The sequence below is a fragment of the Castor canadensis genome, chromosome 15 (assembly GCF_047511655.1).
Source record: "Castor canadensis chromosome 15, mCasCan1.hap1v2, whole genome shotgun sequence".
In the NCBI taxonomy this organism is placed as follows: Eukaryota; Metazoa; Chordata; class Mammalia; order Rodentia; family Castoridae; genus Castor; species Castor canadensis.
Genome location: NC_133400.1, coordinates 59308644 through 59334715, shown reverse-complemented (window position 1 = coordinate 59334715; position 26072 = coordinate 59308644). Strand labels below are relative to the sequence as shown.

Sequence of the window (26072 nt, the reverse complement as noted above, 5' to 3'; positions counted from 1 at the left end):
TGAATTTTCAAAAACAATAAGCTTTCTGTTTTCTTTTTTTATGAGCACGGATTATTGGACCTTACTTAACATGTACAAGTGCACTAATCAACTTGATATTTCACCAAACTAAAAACTAAAAATATATCAGGAATTGGAAATTCAAAGGAAAAATGATTACACAACTTGCCTTGAACAGATGCTTCTGCAGGCCCTCACACTGCTAAGTTATCCTTTGGAAAAATTCCAGGGTACACTTCCAAACTATCATTATGATTTGAAGTACAAGAGTGCTCTAGGGCTGACTGTACTAAGAAGGTTGTGCAGTTTCATTTCTCTTTTGCTCTAGCAGTAGTGTTTCATCAATCCTGTGAAGAATCAAAAAGGTAAATATTATTTTATGGTTCCCTAAAAACTCCTAAATCACTTGTATTCCTTTTTTTTTTTAAATCTCTGAAGGCAGAGATCAGGAGGATCTTGGTTCCAAGCCAGCCCAAGGCAAACAGTTCATGAGATCTTATCTCAAAAAATCCCAATAAGAAATGACCCAAACACTGCATGCACATATAATAAAAGAAAAAAAATTCAAAAAAAAACCCAAAAAGAAACATGGCTGATTGAGTGGCTCAAGTGGTACAGTGCCTGCCTAGCAAGCCTAGCAAGCCTAGCAAGCATGAGGCCCTAGTTCAATCCCTAGTACTTTCAAAATAATAATAATAATAATAATAATAATAATGAGAAGAAGAAGAAGAAGAAGAAGAAGAAGAAGAAAAAGAAGGAGAAGATTAAAGTGTCTTAAAGGTGAAAATGTGTCAGAACGTTCCTACTGTACCCACTTGTAGGTTAAAAATTGTTGTAAAGAACTGCGGCAGTTTCCAGAAGGATTCAGAATTAATGATATTTAAAGCAGGAGGGCTAAAAATAGCAATCAATGGCACATGGCTTGTCATCAATACTACTCCTTCCAAATATGATTTCTGAGGGTGCAGTAGAAATATTGTATATAAAGGGTAACACTGCATGAGGTGATGAATATACTAATTTCCTTAACCTTAATACCCATTTTCATATGTAAAGATGTTAAATCATCTTGTTGTGTTACTTAAATATTTACAGTTTAAAATAAAACTGGAAATATAAGCTAGAAATGTTTGCATTTAACAAACCAGTTGTAGATTTAAGTAACCATCCCTCGAGCACATTTTCAAGTACTTGCTTTTCCCATAGTCTAGGTTAAATTAATCATAGTGCTCAGGAATAATTCCAACTGCAGTCTCTGAAGGAAAGGAGGTTGCTGATTTGGTGCACAGATAGAACTCATGCAGCTCCCAAGACAATTATCTCATCACCTCCATGACCAAGGCATCAGAGGTGGGCCTTGCCCTTTCTGTCTTCCACACAAGTCTCACAAAATAATTAGGTGTTTTACCACTTTGTACAATAAGCTTCCTTTCACTCTACATTAATCTTTCCCTGGGTTACAGTATGCCTTTATGAAGAACAGAAAATCTTTTTCTCCAGGCACCCTCACATGTAACCCCAAAGATTACAATAAAGGAATATTAATTCTCAATGTGCCCAAAAATCATTGTTAGAAGTACTTGCCTCTTTGCATTGACATTGTAATCTTCCAAACCAAAGCTATGTTTGCTGATATTTCTATTTGAGAAATTGCTAACAACTTTATAATAATATAGCCATCTAAATTAGAAACCTTTGAAAACTTGGATCAGATTAACTATATAAAATTAAAAAAAGAAATACAAACTCTCCTGGACTAACATTTTGAGTACAAGTTCATTCCCAAGCACTATTTTCCAAAATTATATTGTAAACTACCTTTAATATTCTACTAATCTCATTACCTCATTTCAATAAAATTTCTGCTTTAAAGACAAATTAGTTTAACTACTTTCTATGATTCTGTATTGTCTTACTGGCTCAGCTTATTTGACAATGATTTTACAATTTTCACCTTATTCTACATATTGTCACTTATATATTTTCCATTTGTATATTAATATACTATGCTTGAGCTTTTATTTTAGAGTGACAATATTTCCATAAACTCAGTTGCAATAACTTATAACCTAATTATAATTTATATAATTTTATATATATTTTATAATGCAAATTCTTACAATGTAATCTGCTGAATTACTCTGAAACTCATCAAAATTAGAACCAATAGTAATCACAAAATCATACTGTTTGTATTTATCATCCATGTCGCAAAGCATCTGCATTTGACTTTAGGCTTTCCTCTTGCTATGGTTGTTTCATGTTGCTCCTTTATTAAATGGCACTAAACCATTTCTTAGTTGAATGCCTTTTATCCCTTCCCCTCATTTTCAATATCCATAAATATCTCAAATGTTTTAGGGACACAGTTTTGAGTTATTTAGGACTGCATCAACAAATACTTCCCAGAATAGGACTATGAAATTAAAATTCTAATGAATTTTTAAAAAACATTTCATCAAAATATATTAGTTGTATAATGCAGCTTCATTACAATATTTCCATATGCAATTACAATGCATTTATTTAGATTCATCCTCCTCACTTTCTTAAAAAAGTTCAATCAGTTTCATTGTTCTGTTTTCCTACAAGTACATAAAGTACATTGACAAATGGATTCTGAAATCATAAGAGATTTTGTGAACTGCAAATATCTGATATTATGTTGAATTGCCCTCTAAGAAGTAATGATGTTCAGTAAGGTGTAATGAAAGCTCTCACTGTAAGTGCTTAGTGACATGTTCTATTCACTTTTTAAAGCATGACTTTATTCAAGAGCATCATCTTATAATTTTCTAATTGTGTTCACTTTAGAAACTTTCCTTTCTTTGTGAACATACTAAGGAACAGTAACAGCAGTAATTGGGTTGGATTTCTCTGGTACTGAATTAGGATCAATGACTTTCATTTAGACATAATGCCCTCTTAGTGATTTTAACACAGGTCTATACACTCTTTGACATTTCTCCACAAAATTTCCTCTCCAGACTATGAACTGGCCTTAAAAACTGGTTTTTAGTGCACAGAATGTCAGACATGCCGTGTGACTTTTTAAGACAATATTAAAAAATGTGATATAGCTTCCACTTGAATTTCTCTAGGGAAACTCTGTCTTAGAATGCAGCCACAATATTGTGAGGAAATCTAAACCATACAAACTCAAGGGCCTATGGAGCAAATGGAAACTTGCCTGGCACAGAGGCTACAAAAGGCTCCTTGTGAATACTGATTTCTGGTTCACAAAGAAGGTGAACTTCTAAAGTGAATGCAGTCCTAAATCTGACTACAACCCTTAACCAGCTCCACTTTCAACCCACATTAGTACCCTATGTATCTGGGAATACCTTTGGCTACTGACCTACAAACCCAATCTAACGTGAGAAACTGCACTTCAACCTTGTTACCAACCAGTACAGCCAAAACATTGAGTAGAGCTCAACCAAAAGAATACAGGTGAATAAAACCTCCAAATTGCAACTTGATTCCAGATGCATGAATCCCTTCACAGAAACACCAGAAACGTGAGGAATAAAAGCCAACATGACTCCTCTAGAAGGTCATAAGTCCAGGAAAATGGACTCAAATGATAGTGAGGTAGGTGAAATACCAGACAAGGACTTTTTTTGAAAAAGTATCATAATGATAATCAGTGAAATTATAGTGGACATAAATGAACTCTTGAATAAAATCAGTTGGATAAAATAAGAAAAACAATGCAGTACATGAAACAGGAATTTAATAAAGACATATAAGTACTGAAAAGAACAAAACTGAAAAATTTGCAAACTCAAAGTAAAATAAAATGAAACTCAGTCAAAAGCCTCACCACATTATTTGATCAAGTTGGAGACACAATAGCAGGGCCTGAAGACGAGGTGGATAAATTAGAGCATTCAGACAGTGATAAAGAAAACAGTATGAAATGATGAGCTGACCATGGAAGACTTCTCAGGTATCATGAAAACCCATGAGTCATGGGCATAGAAGAAGGAGATGAGTTATAAGCTAAAAGTCTATAAAATACACTCAACAAAAATAATAGCATAACATTTCCCAAATATTGGGAGAAAGACAGTCATCTAGCTAGAATTCTCAACAGGAAAGACCAGAAAAGCACTTCTCCATATCATATTGTACATAAGACATTAAGTGTACATAATGAAGGAAGAATAATAACAGCTTCAAGAAAGTGATACCACATCACATATAATGTCAAACCCCTCAGAATATCAGCATAATTTGCAACAGAAATGGTAAAAACCAGGAGGGAACTGAATGATGTTTCAAGTCCTGAAAGAATACACTGTCAGCCTAGATTATTGTATTCAGGAAACTATCCATTATAATTGAATGAGGAAAAAAAACTTTCTGTGATAAATAAAAGAATTCATTAGCACTAAGCAATGCAGAAGATAATAAAGGAATCCTGTACACAGAAGGGAAGATAAAAAAAACCATGAGAATATAGGAAAGAATAAATTCCACTAGTTGAGTGGACAAGCAAATAAGGATTAGGAAAGAATCAAACATTACAAAACCAACAAAATGACAGGTGTTACTATGTACTTTCATTAATAAATAACTATGAATGATAATGGTCTTAATTCTCCAAATAAAACTGGCAGACTGGATTAAAAAAAAACAAGATAAAACTATTTGTTGTGTATAAGAAACATACCTCAGTGACAAAGACAAACATAGACTTAAAATGAAGGGATGGAAAAATATATTCCAAGCAAATGGTATGCTGTAGCAAGCTTGAGTAGCCATGCTTATTTCTGACAAAGAAGAATTCAAACAAAAATTAGTCATAGAGACAAAGGAGGCCCCTTAATATTGATAAAAGGAATAATCCATGAAAAGGGTACAACAATTTTAAGCATATATACAGAGCAAAGTTTGATATACAATATTTAATATAACAAATACTATTGGACATAGCAGCATAATAATAGCGAATGATTCAATACTCCAGTCTCATAAACAGATAATCTGAACAAAACATCATGAAGACAATTCAGATTTAACAGCACTATAGAGCACATGGACTTAAGATACATCTACTGAATGTTCTACTAAGCTGCCACCAAAAACACATCACATATACTTCAGCGACCCATGGAACTTTCTTCAGGAAAGATATTTAGGTCATAAGGCAAGTCTTAGGAAAGACAAGAAAACTGAAATAACTTGTATTTCACCCACCAATGATGAAATAAAACCAAAAGTCAGCAGGAAGAGAAACTACAGAAAATATACAAACATATACACACTGAGCAATTCACTTTAGAATGATTGATGAGTCATTGAAGAAATAATGGTGGGTATTCAAATTATTCCCAGAAGCAGATGAAAGTGAAACACATCCAAAGAGATTCTGTGGGATACAATGAGAGTGATTATAAGAGGGTCAATTATATCTGTGAGTGCTTAAACAGAGAGGTCTAATGTAAATAACCTAACCTAATGATACATTTCAAGTTCTTAGGAAAACAAGGAAAAGCTAATTCCAAAATTAGTAGAAATAAAGAAATATAAAGATCAGAACTGAAATTAATGAAATGGAAACTAAAAGAACAATACAAAGTATCAATGAAACAAAGAGTTGGTTCTTTAAAGGAGCAAAGACAATTATTAATCCTTAGAAAACCCAAATTAATAAAATTAGACACAAAAAGGTGACAATGTAACTGATACCATTAAAATTATGAAGACCATTAGGAAATGCTTTGAAAATGTATTCTACAATAAATTTCAAAATCTGGAATAAATGGACAAGTTTCTGGACACATATTGCCTACCAAAATAAGATACAAGCAATACAAACAGATTAATAGCAAGCAATGATATTGGAATGGTAATCAAAAACTTCTTAACAAAGAAAAACCTAGGACCAGACAGATTCAGCACTGAATTATATCAGACCTTCTAAAGAAGAACTAATACCAAAGCTTAAACTATTCCACAAAATGCAAAAGGAAACAAACCCAAACTCACTTGATGAAGACAGGGTTAACAAAACTGGATAAGGATACAACAACAACAAAAAAATCCCCTACAGGCTAACATCTTTTATGAAGATAGTTTCAAAAGCCCTTAAGAAAATACTTGCAAATAGTGATTAAAGCACATTAAAAACATCATTCACCTTCAAGTTGACTTTATGCCAGGAAAGGAAAGATAACACCACCCACACAAATCAAATCAATAAACATAATTCAACATACGAATAGAGCCAAGAATAAGAATCACATGATCATCTCAATAGGTGCAGGTAAAGCCCTTGGAAATATCCAACATCACTTCCTGGTAAAAGCCTTGAAAAAACTAGTAGTATATTATTTATATCTTAACATAATAATGGCTATATATGAGAGACCCATAGCCAACAGTATTCTGAATGGGGAAAAACTGAAACATTTCCTATAAAACCAGGAATATATCAATGGTGTCCAGTATCTCCATTTTTATTCAATGTAGTGTTTGATTTCTTAGCCATACCAGTAAGTCAAGAAAAAGAAATAAAAGGGATACAACTAGGAAAGAAAGAAGTCAAACCATTCTGATGGAAGATAAGATTAAAGATTCTAAAGACATTGTTAGATGACACTTATATCTGACTTATATCTTATATCTGACATGACCCTTTCAGCAATGAACATGATATGAAATCAATATACAAGCTCACTGAAAAAGAAGACTGGAAAGTAATCTCATTCACAATTATGTACCCATGTGCATAAATAGAAAATGAGACCTGTTGAAACTATTCCAGAAATGGGGAGAGTGGGGATAAAGGTGAATAATGGAGGTTGTAAGATCAATTGTGACATATTGTAAGAACTTTTGTAAATGTCACAATATAAAACAAGTACAGTGATATGATAATAAAAAACTCAATTGGCATAAAATTAACCAAAAATGTTAAAGACCTCGGTAGTGAAAACTATCAGCACTAAAGAAGAAAATAAAGAAGACATTAGAAAATGGAAATACCTGCCCTGTTCATGGTCGGGGGAATAAACATTGACAAAAAGGTCATGATACCAAAAGTGAAATACAAATCCAGTGCAATGCTTATCACAATTCAATTAACATTTTCACAGATAGAGGAAAAATAATGCTAAAATTCTTATGGAAACACAAAAGATCATAAATATCTAAAGAAATCTTAGGCATAAAGAGCAGTGCTGGACATGATTGTCTATGCCTGCAATCCTAGCTACTCAGAAGACAGAGATAAGCAGGATAATGGTTCCAGGCCACCCTGGGCAAAATGTTAGTGAGACCACATCTTCATCAATAAACAGGGCATGATGGCTCTTGCTTGTGATCCCAACTACATGAGAGGAGTAGTTAGGAAGATTATGGTCTAAGGCCTGCCCTAGACAACCATGTGAGACCCTATCTGACAAATAATTACAGCAAAAAAAAAAAGGCTGGACGCATGCCTCAAGATTGCCTGCCTAGCAAGTGGAAGGTCTTGAGTTCAGTGCCACCAAAAACAGAGCAATGCTAGAGGGATCACAGTCTTAAATTCAAATTATATTACAGAGTTATAATAATAAAACCATCATGGTACTGGCACAAAATCAGATACAAAGACTAATTGTAGTAGAATAGAATTTTAGAAAAAAGCCCAAATCAGATATTTCCATTCTATTCTTTTTTTATTTTTATATGCATTTATTTATTAATTATACATAAGAAATAAGTACAATTTGTGTGAATACCTAACTGAATTCCATTCTATTCTTAAGAAAGTTGCCAAAAACATACATTGGGAAAATGTATTTCGTTGTATCTAGCAAGGAAAGCTAGATATCAACATGCAGATGACTGAAATTAGATTCCTATCTCTCATCCTGAAGAAAAAGCAACCCAAAATATTTAAAAGATCTTAATATAAGAAAATAACTAGAGGAAAACAGAGCCTTTTAAGGTAAAGGCACAAGCAAGGACTTCCTGCATAGTACTTTAACAGCTCAGGAAATAAGAGAAATGGAACAATGTGATTGCATCAAATTAAAAAGCTTCTGCACAGCAGAAGAAACAATCAACAGAGTGAAGATATAGTCATCAGAATGAAGGAAAATCCTTGCCAGATACTTAAGCAATAGGGGATTTAGATCCAGAATATATAAAGAACTCAAATTACACATCAAAAATAGCAAACAATCAAATCAGAAAGTGAGAAAATGAAAGGAATAGCTATTTTTCAAATGAAGAATTAAAATAGACTATAAATATATGAAAAACTATCTATCATGCTTAGCCTCCAGGGAAATGCAAGAAAGCAAATAGAACAAATCCCAGCAGGGATGTGGGGGAAAATGAATTCTTAATCATTGGTGGTGGGAATATAAATTAGTTAAGCCTTATTCTTGGAGCTTTCTTATCACCCTATTTCTCCTCTTTCATTGAACTATAATATTTTTAAATGCATAAATCTACTCAGTACCTATAAATCTACTTAGTACTTTTTTGGCATGAAAATGTGATTTTCAATCCTATAACTCCTATAAAAATCTTTGACTGTAATTAAGGACATTTTTAAAGTCCTTATCTTTCTTTACTTCTTTTTAATTAAGAGAAAATTTATTTCTTAGTGAAGAGGATTCAATTTTTAACGTATTAAATAAAGAAAACTAAATGAACAAGGATCACTGGTGATGATTTCCTTCTGAGTTTGGACAGCTCCTTCACCAGACTTTGGCCATTTTGATCTCCTTGAAGTCATTCTCTTTGATGTTGTGCTTGGTATTCAGGAGCATGTGGAACAACCAGTTTGCCCATGCTGATGGAACTTCAAGGTAGACAACATCTCAGCTACATGCTGCAAGGGCTGAAGGAGTTATAACATCTAATGAATGGACGACCACTTGATGTCTTCCAACGTTAGATGGTGGTTGCTGTTATCTTCCTCCAGAACACTGGCAAGGACAAATTGCTGCTACCAGAGGTACTGAAGCATGACCAAGGACATTTTCCACTGGCTTGCTCATTGTCATGTGATGGGCTACTTGTGGCATTTTTTCTTCTCATAGAGCATGTACATGTGCACAGAAGACTATCAGAAGTATCCACCAGTTTGCAGCAGTGGAAGATCAGGCAGCCAGCCTGAGGAGCTGAAAAGTCTGCTAGATGTCCTTCTTGAAGGTCTCTCCCAGGCAGGGCACCTTCATGGGGATATCCAGCAAGTAGCAAACCTTCACAATATCCTTCTCATAGTCCATGGTGGCATATAAGGCCTTGGTGCTTATGCACTATCATTTCTACTGTGTTCTACTGGAGTCCCTATAACATCTTCAGGCAGCTTGAACTCATGGACAGATAGGGAAGTTGAAACCCAGGAAGTGAGGAACCAACATCACATAGACTGAACTCTCCATATCCCTGGAACTTCTACACCATGAGGTGTTGGTCATTTCCTTCAAGATTACCTCCAAGATCACTCCATACTTCTCAGGCATCTTTAGCAGTGCAATATTTCCTGCTCAAGAGCTCATGCTTAGGGCAGCCCTCTTTAGCAGGACTTTGAAAGTGGGGTCAATCTCAATGGAGACAAGGTACAGCCTTTAGCAGATGAGACTCAAGACCATGACTACGAGTTCCTATTGTGTCTTGCTCTTGTAGCCTTAGAGAGATAGCATGGTGAGTTCCTACTGTATGGGCTGCTGAGATGATGGAGACTCAGGCTTGAACGTGGAGGAAGTTGTGGTCAAGGCTTCTTGTTTCTGCTTCATGTTATACTTGATAAATTCACAGAAGTTCACAGTGTGATTCTTTTCCAATGACAGGAGAGGTTGTTGGTATTTCCAAAAGAGAGAATAGGGACAGCATGTGGCAGCAGATTTGCTTCACTGCAGAATGCGTCCTTAGGCCTTGGTATTGAAGGAAAGTACTTCCACACCTTGCTGTTTGCATGGGGTTAGACACTCCTTTCATGTCTGTTGGGGAGCTATGCAGGCCTTTTTACTCTATTGCTTCTCTTCTTGGACTTGGCTGGTGGATATCCACTTATTTGTGGAGAACTGCCTAGGCTTGGAGACAAAGTCTCTCAGAGGGCACCTTCTTCCCCTCAAGTGTGAAATGGGGCAGAATATTAGGCATGAGGCAAATCAAGACTTCCAGAGGTAAAGATGGGCAGAGCCTGAGGTATGGGGTTCAACACATGCGTCCCCAGAGAGATAGCTACCTCTCCACATGTGGGCTTCTGAAAATCAGACACAGGCCTATTTTGCCCTCTCATGAGAAACTTCTAACAGAGGCCACCTCATCTCCTGTTGTTCTTGTAGCCCTGCTTTATTTCTAAATGCAGAAATCCCTGATGCTTTTAGCCCTCCCCCCTTTCAAATTCCCTTGTAAAATTCCTTCAAAGTTCCTTAAAACTCAAAGTTTCAATTCAGACTGTCTAATTGCATTACCCCAGCCCTGATCTCTTTATTGAGGTCTTTTGTACCTTTCTTTCTTTCTTACAGTTCACTTCTCATAGACGATAACCTAGCATGCATTACTTGGTATGGATACTTCTACAACAGCTGATCTCATACATTTTATGTTGATTCTGATTGACTTCACTTGGAAAATAATATTTTTCTGACATATTTTCTAATATTTGGGAATGGGGATGCCCACTATTACCATGTTAGGAAGCATATTTTGTCTTGTTTTTATTTGATAATGCTAGACTTTCCTATGAGCAAGAGGTAATCCATTGGTTCCTTTTCTTTTCTTTTGAATGATTTCCGTTTCTAAGCAGGCATGATCTTCTGGATTTCTTGTTCTGAAGTTCCTTTCAGATGTACAGTCAGTGATGTGGTTCAGAGGCTTGAGTCATCAAGAGCTATCACTCCTCTACAAATATTTTAACCCAAGTAGTCTGTGCTTTAGGGACCCATAACAGAGAGCTGTCTTGGAACATTACAGGCTTCTGATTGAATTAGTTGAAAGAAATCTGTCTCTTATTAAACTAGAATCACAGCGTAGATTTCATAGTGACCTATGATTCTAGGCCACATTTCTAATTTATTCGCTTGTGAAATCTACAGAAAATTCCTCAATAATAATCTTAATAGGTTTTGGTTATGATTATAAAATTTTCATTTCTGTATAACATTTTGGTAAAAAGATGTCTCCTGGCAGTGCCATTCACAGAAGATCCTTTATTAACATTTTTATATTATGTTTTAAAAGTCTAATAATAAAATGGGACTGATTTACATGTAGAGATCTTATTTTTTTTTAAGGCTTCTTCAGCAGTGAAGAAGACCAGTTAGCATAAATTTTCTAGTTCCCGTTATGTATGCATTATAGTAGAACTGCAAACATATAGGTATTGTGACTTAAAGAAACAAGTTAGTGAGAGGAATTACTTCATTGTTCTAATTTAGGGGTGATAGTACAATCCTGTTATATCAGTTTCTATTAAGAAAAATGTAAGTAACTAGAATTATTTTGTTTGGTAAATGGTAATGTAGATTTTATCTTACATGAATATAGTGGCATCTTTAATTATGCATCAGTCTATTCAGAGATTTAGTTTTATGTCTTTTAAAGGCTAATGAACATAGATAAGAAGAAAAAAACAGTTTCCAAACCTGCAATGCAAAGAGCACTACTAGTTCCCTCTGTAAAGTCCCATTCAAGCAAGTGACCATTTCTATTTACTCAGTGGCATCTCCATTTTTTTTGAAATCCCAAAAGAAAACCATTCATTTGAAAAAAATATTTATGTAATGGCCAAGTAACTATGCTTGATGAGGACTGCAAAATACAATGATTCATTCTCAAAACCTTGCTGAAAAGCTCAAATTACAAGATTGAGAATTCTAGATCAAGTACCTGTTTAAATTTCTTTTTGTATTTTTTTTTGAGTTTGAGAAATTTACTTTTTGCCAGGTTTGTATGTCAATAGAGAAGGCAGCATTACTTATGTGCACTTTTTAAAATTCATTTATTCACATGTGCATACATTGTTTGGGTCATTTCTCCACCCTCCCCCCCTCCCCCACCCTTTCTCCCCCTCAGTTCCAGGTAGGTCCTGTTCTGCCCTTACTGAGACATTGTTAGTCTAATATATAAGAGGAGATTCAAACAGAGAGCTATATAGCATTGTCCAGAGCAGCACTGTTCACAATAGACAAAGGGTGAAAAAAACCTAGATATCTATAAGTGGTAAAAGAAAAAAACAAAATGTTGTCTGTATAAAACATTCAATTTAGACTACTGAAAAGTTCTCTGATAACAATATTACTAACAAAACCAGCACAGGGAAGTTCTTCTATGAAATCAATAGTGCTTGCATTAGTAGTAGCACATATTCTCAATTATGAGTACAACATATATTTTGATCATTGAGATGTATCCCATTGGTCTAATTATTCCTATTATACTAAAGAAAAAGTTCTTTTCAGGATGAAAGTCATGAATTGTACACTGACTTACCAATTTTTTAAGTAACTGATTTTTCTGCAGATGTTGAAGTTTCCATGCTTGATTTTCATTCCAACTTTTAACATGGAATATCCATCTTCAAGTCTGAAATGTATTTTGTTAAATAATTATTACCAAGATAAATACTTAAAATACAACATTTCAGAACAAATATCTGGAAGAATAATTCAATAAATTCTTAAAAATTTGATTATTTGGAATATTTCATTTTTGTAGCTATCTTTTATGGTTAATGTGTAGAATTTAAGGATAATGTGAAATAATTATGTATTTCTAGTCAGAATTCTGTGGATTGGACTCGGTCTTACACACGCAAAGCATGCACTCTACCACAGAGCCACATCCCCAGTCCTAAATTACTCATTTCATATAATATAAGCCTGAAATGTATACCTGGCTTCACATACAAGTACTTATTATCATATCTGATGTAATTTTCACACTACACCGCTTATTTATTCTGTAAATAGTAAGGTTATTTTTAAGCACTTTTCTTTATTGTAGAACTTCTTAGTCTTTTTTTCCTCTTTATTGTTGTGCTATGTTGGGTACTTTGTATCATTATGAAGGTTCTTACAATGTATCAAATATATCATATTTGAATTCACCCCCTTCTCTGGTCTCCATCTCCCTCTCCACAATTCCTGTAACAGTTTCAATAGGTACCATTTTTACATTTACATACATGTGTACACATTATTTGCACCTTATTAATCCTCCTACCCCTTTCCCTGCCACCTCCACCCTCCCAAGAGTGCAAGCCACCCCCCTTTTTCAATTCTGTAGAAGAAAAAACATAAAAGAAAAAAAGAGAAACATGATATTTTTTATAGTTTGAGATAAAGATAGCTACACAGGGAGTTTCCTTGTGTTATTTTCATGCATATATATATTACAACCCCAATTGGTTCATCTCTATTAGTCCTCTTCACTCATACATAGATCCCTTCCTGTGGTGGACTGGCCAGTTTAAGATTTCTATATTCATTCTTGTACAGTGAATACATCAACCACATTCAAGGTTTTAGTTTTCTTCTCTTGCTTTATGGCTCCCATGTGTCCTCTTCTTAGTGTGACTCACATTCCATGATACTGCTGCATTTGTCTTATGTCTATAACCCCATATATGATGGAGGACATGTGCCTTTGGCTATCTGAACCTCACTAATTTCACTTAAGATTATGTTCTCCAGTTCCATCAATTTACCTGCAAATGGCAAAATTTCATTCTTCTTGTGGCTGAATAAAACTCCATTGTGTATAAACACATTTTCTTAATCCATTCATCACTATTAGGGCATATTGGATATTTCCATAGCTTAGCTATATGGGAGTGCAGGTGCTTTTGTTGTAAGCTGACTCACATTCCTTTGGGTATATCTCTAGGAATTAAATTGCTTTATTATATAACTGATCTATTTTTAGTTTTTTAAGGAGCCTCCATACTGTTTTCCATAGTGGTTGTACTAGCTTACCTTCCAACCAGCAGTGTATGAGGGTTCCTTTTTCCCTGTTTCTTCACCAACATTTATTGTTGTTTGTGTTCATGATGGTAGCTATTCTAACAGGACTGAGGTGGAATCTTAAAGTGATTTTGATTTGCATTTTCTTTATAGTCAGGGATGGTGAGCCTTTCTTCATGTGTTTTTTAGCCATTTGGACTTCATCCATTGAAAAGTTTCAGTTCAGTTCATTTGTCCATTTCTTTATTGGGTCATTGATTTTGGGGGAGTTTAGTTTTTTGAGCTCCCTGTACATTCTGAATATCAGTCCCTTGTCTGATGTATAGCTGGCAAAGATTTTCTGCCATTCTGTGCCTGGGATCTTCAGTTTAGAGACCATTTCTTTTGTTGTGCAGAAGTTTTTTTTTCATGTAGTGCCATTTGTTGATCCTTTCTCTTAGTTGTGAGCCACTTGAGTGTTACTGAGGTAGTAATAAGGTTATTTTAGGCTGTTTTAAATTACACCTTTCAAGGTGTTCTTGCATCTTCTCAGAACTCTGTACCCCCTCTGTGTGTTGATTCTGCAGTTCTTGCAACTGAAATAAAGAAAAAGAAACCTTTACTAATTATCTAGTACAAATCTGCTGATCACTGATTTTTATGGCAAACTTTCATTAGAGCACAGTGATATCCCCTTGTCTCTATACTGCTTTTGGGAACTCTTGTGCTCTTCTCTTAGTATTAACACCTGTTGCAACTGGGATTTCACCACCAATAGTCCTAAAATAATAATGCCTGGCCCATTAAAGAAAAGTAGATTGACCTCTGCTCTAAGATGGAAGCACATTATTTTATCAGGTACTCAAATGGAGAAAATTGGGGAAAGTGGAAATTCCCTCATGCTCAGAATTCATATGTTTGTATTCAAAATGCCACATAAATAACTACAATTTGAAAAACTCATACATAGAAATGACTACCATTCATCACACTATTCCAGTGATGGTAAAGTTTAGCATGATCCTATGTATTTCATAAAATACCTTGAGAGGTAGCATCAACATGGATGTCCCAATACCTGGGTCTGAATCCCACTTACACCAGCTAATAGCTGTGTTATCTTTAGCAAATTAATTTTCTGTACTTCTGGTTCTTCTGTAAAATGGAGATAATATCTCACAAAGTAACTGTTGGAAAGATTACCTTAAGAATTATATGTAAAGTACTTAGAAATATATGTGAAACATAGTAAGCTCTGCATGAAATTTGGTACCAGCATTTGAATTTTGATTATATTTTGTGTTCTAATAAAATCTGATATTTTAGACAGGTGGCAGGCCAATGGAAGTGGTCTTCTACACAAGGTGGAAGAAATCATTTTTTATACCATTGAAAGTTGGCAGCCAGTAAGGAGGATGAGACACAGTATATATTAGTATTTCATGAAAATTTTATGATTGCACTAGTCACAGTACATTTTTCCACTTATAATAATTTATAGCTCACTTTCTCACTGTATTTCTCAGTGGACAATGAACATGTAGTATAGTGCAAAACAGCACCTCCAGAATTACATACTCTATAACTGCCATGACTGTCAGAGGGAAGCTAATGCCACTGACCTGAAAATGCTGACTCTATTGTGAAATCAAGGCTCCCTAATCAATTCATGCTTACCAAGTATTCATGGTGTGCTACTTTGGTCAGAACTCTGATGAGATGAAGGTTATTTGGAATAGCATATCAGAAAATCTGTAGTCACTGCTTTTCCACTGGTAAGTTGCATCAAATCTGTAAATAATGAACTCTCACTTTTTTCCATAATCAGGAAAATATGAGCCTTTGATAGAACAATTCTCCCCTATTAGATTAAATGCTTTGAATTTATATTTAATTCCTTTAACAAATATTTCAATTCACAGCCTTATTATATCAGTATCTCACTGAAGAAATTATTGGTGTTATTGTAACAAAGTATTTTCAATTTATTAAAGGGTAGGTGACATGCACATCAAGTATTATTACTCCCTCAGTAAACTTATAGACAAATGAGATTATTTCCATGCAAAAAATTTAAAAATCTTACCTTCTTTATCTCGTTTGATCAATGTAGGTTTGAAGTCTACTTTGTCAGAGATAAGTATTGCTACTCCTGCCTGTTTTCGGGGGCCATTGGCTTGGTAAATCTTCTTCCAGCCTTTCATCCTAAGCCTATGCTTATTTCTGTCAGTGAGATGGGTCTCCTGTAAGCAACAAATTGTTGGATCTTCCTTTTTAATCCATTTTGTCAAACGGTGTCTTTTGATGGGTGAATTAAGTCCGTTAACATTAAGCGTTAGTACTGATAGGTATGTGGTGATTCCTGCCATTTAGTTGTCTTAGTTGTTTGAAGGTTTGATTGTGTGTTCCTAAGTTGATGTTACTCTCTACTGTCTTGCTTTTTCTTCTAAAAATCAGTAAAAAGAATGTAAAACTAAGGGAGCAATTCTCAGCAAAGAATGACAAGAGTAAAACCAATGAGAATCACAGAATTCAGAGAATGTTTCACGAAAAGTAAATTGTGAGTCTGATCGAATGAATGAGGCCAACTGAATAAAAGCTGAAAAGACAGAAAGGTCAGCATGAATAAAGATATATAGGTGAAGAAATCAGCCCAATTAACTCAATGAATAAAATCTCATATTAAGGAAATAAAATCATGTCCACAAAACATAGCAAGTCCCCCTTTCACAGATTTATTACACAGGTTTTGAACAAGTACAGTCCAAAAAATAAATAACAATCAAAAGAAATTTCAATAACAAACACTTTAAATTCTCGCATGTGCATTATGCAACTCAGGTGATGCAGAGAAGCTCTGTCAGCACTGTGTTACTGTCAACTGAGTGTAAATCATTGTGTGATCTACTCAGTGTGTCCCTGCTCTTTGCTGTTTGAAAACATGCCTCCCCAAAAGCAAATGTTGCCCAAAAACAATGTAAGAGTGAATTGCTTAAATTTATTGATAAAGCGAAAATCTTAAATTTGTGGAAAGGCAGCATGTTAACAGTATTACAGGAAAAATGAATCCCTATTACAGTGTTGAACTTTACAGTGTTGAACTAAGTATTCATTGTTGTTCCTTCGGAATTTTGTACTCACAGATACAAAGGGTCAATGCTACATAGTAAATAAATGTTCATAGATGTGGAAGCAACTTAAGTTCCCTCAACTGATGAATGAATATGTGATATAGCCACACAATAGAACATTACTGAGTGGAAAGAAACAAAGTACTGCCACTTGCTGCAATACGGATGAACTCCCAAAAATATTATGCTAAGCAAAAGGAGGAAGTCATGAAAAATTAAATGTAGTATGATTCCTTTTATATAAATTGTCCAAATCAGGGAAATTACATATAGAAAACTATTTTCTATAAGTAGAAGAGGGTTTCTACGCCTGTGGGAGATGAATATCTTGCAGGATGACAGTTAAGGGATTTGGGATTTCTCTTCAGGGTGATGAAAGTTTCTGAAATTGACAATGTGATAGTTATACAGTCTGAGCATATACTAAAAATCAGAAAATTCTGTTCTTTAAATGCATGGACTTGATAGTATCTCTGTTATAGCCCAATAAATTAGCTTTTTAAAAATACAATGGCAAAATATAAATATTTCTCATTTCTCTATTTTGGACATACATATTATAAAACTGTGACCATTTCTGTGCTTGTGTAATATATCTAAAATGAAAATAAATGGTCTAACTTTTCAAATATTTATAAAATATCATAAAACAATTGCATTTTTAAGAAAACTATAATAACTTTTCTGTTTATATTATCTTAAAATCTATACAGTGAGTATGAACGATCTAAGGCTGGGATGTGGCTCAGTTGTAGAGCACTTGCCTAAATATTATGGCTTGTCATTGTTTTCAAAATGTCTTTGTACTGAAATGTGGGATAAGTCTTCTCAAAAGGAAGGAATGGCATTAAAAATTGGTCTCTTCTGGTTATACTCTTCCTCCTTGCTTGATAGTGGAAGTAGTAACATAGAACATAAATCTCCATATAAACATATAGAGGAGGTGACATCACTTCCCCAAAATGGAAAATTTATTGTAATAAGGGTTTTGATCTTTGAAAAGTCAATGACTGTTACAGAAAATAGGAAAAGACTTTTCTCTGGAGGAGGTTATTGTGACTATCACTACTTCATTTCAACACACAAATGGAGTTGAATTAGGAATATTAATTAATTCAATTGGTCAACATACCAGTAACAGCTCCCCAATGTATGTGTATCATGTATATATAAAAATGGTTTTAAAATTTTCCATGTATTTTATGATGCATATAGTTAGTATTAAAAATATCGACATGATCAAATACACACATAAACATATTTGAAAATGACTAAATATTTGAGAACTCATTTTACTTGTGAAACTAGTATCTCCTTTTGTTTGCAAAGCTGCCTTGCCAAAATTTCATTTTTAAGAATCTATCATTCTGTCCTTGAGAAAGTTGTTCTTCAGAAACCTAGATATGCATTTCATTAAGGTTTTTGTCACATATTTTTGGTGGGTAGAACACTAACAACGTAATTAAGAATAAAATTTTCAGTATCACTTTTAAAAGAAAATAGCCTAAGGACCATTTATTCTACATGAATTACTCAAAATTTAATTGCATATAAAAGACAACTAAGTTTGGTAATGGCAAAAGCAGTTCTTAACTGCAGACTGAGATTGTATTATGAAGTAAAATTTCTTTACAAAACATTTATAAGTTTCATTCTAGCTGTAAAGCTGGGTAGCCTATATTTTACCATAGAAATGCCTAAGTTGATACTTACATTAGTGAATAAACTCTGTCTACCTTCATTCCTAGACTCAGCAAACATACACTGAGCACCTAGTAGATGCCAACATTTACAGTAACTAATTCTATCTACAAATGTCATAACTTAATTTTAGGGTAGCATAACATTTTGTCGAAGACCTAAGTAAAATACTTATGCAATGCATCACAAAAGTTTTGGTCAACAATGCCCTGTATATACAACTGTGGTCCCCCCTAGTGATGAGGTAAATGTCGTATGTTTGTGTAGGTACACATGGATGATGTTTTCACAGTGATCAAATGACCAAGCACATATTTTCTCGGAATGTATCTCCACTGCCAAGGGATATGGACTAAATATACATATTAAAATAAAGGGATGTTATAAATAATGTTGATGAAATAAAGTTATTTTCACCAATATTTACTTTACCTATTTCACAGTATTTGCATGGAGCTTGCTAAGATAGGCTTTGCATTGTTGAAATCTCAGTTCTGAATGGAATGTTCTAAGAGAGCTTTCTAGTTGTCCATTCATTCCAACTGCTTCATTATATTGCTTTTCTTTTTCTACTAACTTTACCTTAAATTTTCAATAACACATTCACCCTTTCCTTACTTTTTAAGTGAAAATCTGCTGTTTTAAGTGAAATCTGCTGTCAAACATGTATAATTTATAATTCATATTTTAGAAAAGAAAAAGTTTATTTTGTGATCTGGATTTTCACTATATTAATAAATCAACATTCAAATTTATTATCCTAATAAAATTCCTCTGTTCTCAATATTTCTCCTTTGCAGTTCCCATGTGTTTAATTTCTTACTTCAATCTCTTCCAGAGGTCATATTTGTTTTAAACATACTAATAGAAGAACATTTTGTTGATTGGCAAGTTTCTGTGCAGAGTAACACTGGTAAGTATTATTGAAAAGGCATTTTTAATTTTCCAGCAATGTTACAAGTTGAAAATTGTATTTATGTGATGTATGAGAGGTAATAACCCAAGACTGGACTAAGGAGTCTCTTGTCTCTTTTCCTACTTCCCAGATTTCCTTTTTCCTAAAATTTCACTTATCTTGTTTATTATTCTGTATTACATGAGAATTGTGAAAATCTATCTTTGGAACAATGCAGAATCTTATAATTACTTCAATAATAAGAAATACTATGCTCTTTTGACAGAGAAATTTGAATTAATTTTATCAATGTATGAGAGGCATTGAGTAAGCTAGTCAGTATTCTTTTTTGCCTTCACTTTTGATTTCATGGATGTTTAAGGATGAAATTTTATCTCTGGGTCTAGCTCTGCAGAAGCAAGCATACCTAGCAAAAGCAATGTCATTCGTTGGACCCACAACAATGAAAACAAATGAATAAATAAAAATGCACAACTGCATATATTCTTCAATTTAAGGGCATGATAAAATGATACTATCATACTCTTGTTTTAAAACTGTAAATTAGTGAAAGATTTCTTGAAAATAATGTACATATATTGATGAAAGTTCTTTGTAAAACTTCCTATACTTTAAGCAAATAATTCTATATTGAAAAACTTATTCAAAATAATTAGAAATATAGAAGTTTTATATAAATTTTGTCCTTTGCAGCATTAATTATAACACAAATATATGAAAAATAATCCCAAATTCTCATTGTTAGTAAACAGAAGGACTCCTATATATTGTGCCTCAGCATAGCCAGTGAAATCATAATTTTGAGGAATATGCATTGAGTTACAACAGGTACTCATGGGTTAAAACCTGAGATATTATTGCCAGTTTCCAAGAATGTCACACTTCACAGGCTTAAGAAGTTTTCTACCCTGTAAGACCCCAAAAGGCAAATCAGCAATTTCAACCCCCACATCATATTTATAGTATTAAGTATTAGTTCAAAAACTTCTTTAAAATATCTCCAACTGCAGATTTCCTACAAATCCATTTTTTCATTCTCCAGCTGTTCCTGTGCTTTATTAAAACAAAAATTTCTGAGAGCTTTTATTTTGTGGGCTTGTGGTCTTATTTTCCATTTTTAAAATTTTTTCATCTAAATAGCTCACATTGACTTTTTAAAAAATCTATTAGTCTCTCACATGAACAAACTGAATCTTTGAGATTCGCTGGGCCACCAGAACCTGTATCAGGGAGAAGACAAACCGGAACTAAAAAATGAGCAGATTTTGTATGCATAGTAGTGTGTATTTTCAGATTCACTCATTTATCACTGGACAAATATAGAGTGAGTGCCTACAACAGAACACACTGTAGTAAACTCTGCAGATAAAACAGATGGGACCCTGTTCTTCTTTAACTTAAAGTGTAGTAGAGAAGACAAAGACCAATATAAATTCAGATATTTATTTAAGCAAATGATGTTCTATGATCACTAAATGAATTTGAACTACAATGAACCCATAAGGATTGCTTTGAGGAAAACACAGCCACTCTGAGAAATGAAGGGTGAACAGGAATTAACAAGGCAGAGGTTGAAGAGCATTCTATTAATATACAGAATTTTGAGGTTCTTTTGCTTGTGATTCGATCCAAGTTGTAGTAACAGTGCATTCCTACCTAAAAAATCCAAAACCAAAACCTACAAAAATATATGAAACAAAAAATTTTAAGATAATGGACTTCAGGCAATGGAGACAATGATCCCTGCTTTATGGGAAATTAGTGAAGTATGAAACCCCAAATATTGAGAGTGTCCATACTGTGACACAGGAGAAGGAAGTGAGTCAAAGTCTGCTAGACTCACAGAGATGAGAGCATGAACAGTCTGGTAAAACCATGGGAGGTAGAGGTCACAGGACAGAGAAGTGGAGAGAGGACAGCAGTGTAGAAAAAGAACCCTGGAGGTAAGCAGACGGCCCCTTTTGAATATTTAGCAGTGTAACAATCAACATGTGTTTACAAGAAAAGCATCTGAAGCTAAGGTAAAATAATATTCAAAAAGTTGAGAGGAAACTTAGAGTAGTGCTCACACAGTGTCATCATTCAGGCTGGACCAACTCATAATGCAAAGTAAAATGGATAGAGAAACAGAAAGTTCTCATCTCAGTAGTAGGTAAGGAGCCCAAAGCTGAGCACTGTCCTTAATCACCTATCGAATCATAAGAAAAAGTCCAGGAAAAACTGAGCTGCTTATAAGTAACTTAAATGTATCCTAAAATATAATTCCACAGAAAAATGGAAGCACGGAAGATATTTCTTAAAAACCAAATTGCACTTCTGGGGATGCAAACTGGCAGAAATCAAGCAACACAGTGAAGAAGAACATAGGTTTGAGATGAGTCATAAATTTGATGAAGATTTTGAAAAATTTTTGGAATTTTGAAATAAACCAAAATTTTACAGAAAAGCTATATAGCATAGGAATATTTTTAAAAGGTTAAGAAAAGTGTGTCATGAGTATGTACAGCATATGAAAAAAATAGTCTGTAATTTGTTAACATAAAATAAACACTAATCTGTTATAAAAGGTTAAAATGGAGGACACACACACACACACACACACACACACAATGTTCGTGTGTCATTTGAAGATAAGAAAAATATAAACAAACCTGAAGATTTCAAATTATGTCACTGCAATACCGGAACAATGTAATTACCTCCTTCTGTTTCTACTAAGGTGAGCTCAAGCTTTATAATCACCCACTCAAGGCCATATAATGCAAACCATATCCATGGGAGCAGTTCATCACACCAGTATTGTCTATTTTGATTAAAGGCGTTTTCATGGTTCAAGTGCATTTTCACCATATATTGCACATTTAGCATGCTAGGGGTTTTGTAACACTTAACCCCTCACACTGTACCCACAAATATGTACAATTACTATATGTCAACTAAAAGAAAATGTGTAAAACCAGAAACACAAACACTATTTACAACAGTATAAAGGTATTTGAACTACAAACAAGCCTTATAAGATATGGAAGGATTTATAATATACTTATTTTTGGTGGTAAAGGGGTGAGAACTCAGGGATTCACTCTTGCTGAGTAGGTTCTCTACTACTTGAGCCATGTCTCCAGCCTGCAAAGATTTATCCACTAAAACTACAAAATATTACTGAGAAAATTAAATGCAACTCTATAACTGCAGATAAACTTTGTTTAGGACCAAAAAGATTTATTATTTAGATGTTAATTCTCCACAGTCTAATATCTAATTCTCTGAAAAAAAAAAGGCTAGAAGGCTTGTTTTTAATTTAAAATCAGGTTCTAAAATTGATATGGAAGCCTGGAGTTGTAGCTCAGTTTTACAGTACTTGCCTAGCATGCACAGGCCATGTATTTAATTTCCAGCACTATTAAAAATAACTAAAGTGAAAAGTAAAATATCTGTAATCGCCAAAATAACAGTGAAAAACCAACAATAAGGTGTGATGAGAAGATATATTTTACACATTACAAATATGTAAATAAAACCATGTGATGATGGTGTTAAGAAAGCCATATAAATAAGAGAAATACAATTGAAAGTACAGAAAAAGATCTACAGATCTACATTGCTATCTTATTTTTGAGATACACACAATTACAGTGGGGAAAATGTCACCTTTTCAACAGATAACCATATCCACAAAATGAACTTGGATCCATACCTCAGGGTATATGCAAAAATTAACTCAAAGTGGATCATAGATCAGAATGTAAGACTGGAAAATGTAAAATGTCAAGAGGAAATTTTAGATATTATCTTTGTGTAGTCTCTGGGTGTACTTATTATTGCAATACACAATAAAAGGCCTTATGTTTATCTAATGTCCTAACTTTACACTCCACTCTAAGTTACTCAGTGAGCAGAAAAATGTATTCATAATTCAGGTGCATCAACTTACCATCTTCTGAATCTGAGTTATCAAGGCCTTCCATGTTTTTTATATGCTTTCTGACTTGTAAAATAAACGATGCTATTTCAAAGTGTTCACAAAATATTCATACCATATACTAAAGATCCAACAGTGATAGGTCCATATTTTATTTAAAAAAAAACAAATAAACTAAAGCAGATACCTTAAAGCAACTGAGGCCAATAGGAAAAGGGGACCAGGAACTAGAGAAAAGGTTAGATTAAAAAGAATTAACCTAGAAGGTAACACCCATGCACAGGAAATCAATGTGAGTCAATGCCCTGTATAGCTATCCTTATCTCAACCAGCAAAACCCCTTGTTCCTTCCTATTATTGCTTATACTCTCTCTACAACAAAATTAGAGATAAGGGCAAAATAGTTTCTGCTGGGTATTGAGGGGGGGAGCGGGAGGGGGTGGAGTGGGTGGTAAGGGAGGGGGTGGGGGCAGGGGGGAGAAATAAACCAAGCCTTGTATGCACATATGAATAAAAAAAGAAAAATGAAAAAAAAAAATAAAAAATAAAAAAAACAAATAAGCAGGAGCCCAAATACTTCAGAAAAGAACAGGTTTTCATCAAAAGAATACCTTTATCAATGGCTAAGTAAATATCTTTACATAACAAATGATTGCATTTTTTACTTTACCTTCTCTAATGTATTTTAACTTATATTTTATAATGAATCACATCAGTTTTTAAACTGTATTTTTCCAGTAAAAGAGTATTTTGTTATTGCTTACACTTAAAGTCCTATAATTACAGTTTCTTGCAGTATGTTTCATTTTTGAAAAAAAATCAAGCTGTAAAATTTTTTAAATTAAAACTTGAAGTTCTTAAAAATCCCCACTTGCAGATGTTGTGTGGTGGCTCACACATGTAATCCCAATTATTTGAGTGGTAGAAGTCTTGAGACCTCTACAGTTTGAGACCAAATTAGGCAAAGTGTTAGGGAGACCTAATCTAAACAAACAAGCTGAGTGTGGTGGTCCTTATCTGTAACACCATCTCTTTGGCAGGTGTAGGCGGGAGTATAGCAGACCTAGGTCATCCAGAGAAAAAACAAAAGACACTTTCTAAAATTTAACTAAAGCAGAAAGGAATGGAGGTGCAGCTCAAGTGATAGATCACCTACCTAACAAACTTGTGGCTGAGTTCAAAAACCCTAGTACTGTCAAAAAAGATCTCGACTAGATTGAAGCTTTTTAAAAACTTTAAAGTTGCACTGAAGAAAAACAAGGTTAAACACTTTTAATTGCAAATATAGGTGTATTAGGGAAAAAGAAAAAAAGAATCTCTGGTTAGTGGGGGAAAAAGCCACCACCTAAGGTCTTAAAGCACAATATTTGTTTCATTTGTTACTGCTGAGATTTCATATTACCTACTTCTGTTGGCTGAATAGGAAGGATGATGACAGGGATGGTGGCCTGCATATACTCATACTCCTCCCCGACATGAGCTTGGGATTCTGAGTAATTATCAGCTGGTGAAACTGCTGCTTTAGTCCCTTGCCCTCTCCACCAGGATCTGTACAATTTGCTGCCTCCACACCCTTTTCTCCTTGAACAACATCAGCCCCACAGTCTCTGCATCTCCTACAGGATGCACTGATATCCTGAAGTTTATTCTTATTGGCAGCTCTATATCTTCCTTGGCATCATTTCTTTTGAGGAATCCATATTCATTTTTTTGCATTAAATAGTATTACCATTTCCCAAACCTTCCTTGCTATGACCTCCTTGTCCCTCCGTCAGTCACAAATCTCCACTCCAGGAAGGATGACCGTGGTGCTGGGCTTCCACTGGTCAGCACAGAGGATGAGGCAGTGGGTGGCTGGGTCTCAGCCTCAGTGCTCAGGGCTGTGGTGCTGATGTCAGCTGCTGCAGCTGAGGTTCTTCCCAGTGTGTGATGGTCAATAGGCCTGCAGTGCAGTGCAGCTGCTCAGGGCTCTAGGGTTCACTCTGCTTCTGCTAACAATCTAACTACGGTTTTTATTTAGAATTTTAAAAAACAATGTCTTGCACTTTTCTTTAGATTTTTTTTCTTGGTCTAAAAAAACCATAAAGTCTTTTCAGGCAAGAATTAAATATATAAATCACAAATAATATTTTCTTTTTATGCAAAATGTCTGAAGTTGAAATTTACTTCTATTCACAAGGTTTACAGGCTACATAAAGTACAATAAATTTTCACAAAATAGGTTCAAATATAAGCAAAAATTAAAGTTAAGAGACAAAGGGTAACATTCCTAACTATATCCAAGAATGAATTTTTAACTTATCTTTCCATAGTCAAAGCAAAGGAAAACACATGATGATATTTGCATTATTTGACAGAAAGAAATATGCCAGTGTTTTTGTTATTGTCACATAAACAACAAAAACCCCACAATCATTTAAGGACAGCAAATTCCATTTGGAAAATATTACATAATCCCTCATATGAGGGAGACCCACTTTTAATTTTGTTAGCAGTTAGCATTC

General features: G+C 34.2%; 1 long non-coding RNA gene across 2 annotated transcripts; it reads right to left on the bottom strand.

The window, feature by feature from the left end:
- Positions 1–25384, bottom strand: LOC141417292 (uncharacterized). 2 transcript variants are annotated; one of them, XR_012441815.1, is made up of 5 exons: positions 25298–25384; positions 15985–16141; positions 13932–14494; positions 12448–12540; positions 1–347 (listed from the first exon to the last, which is right to left on the bottom strand). It is a non-coding gene; the product is annotated as an uncharacterized lncRNA (long non-coding RNA). The 2 variants fall into 2 exon arrangements; XR_012441814.1 differs by lacking the exon at positions 25298–25384 and having other exon boundaries at positions 15985–17211.
- Between the last annotated feature and the right edge of the window lie 688 nt (positions 25385–26072).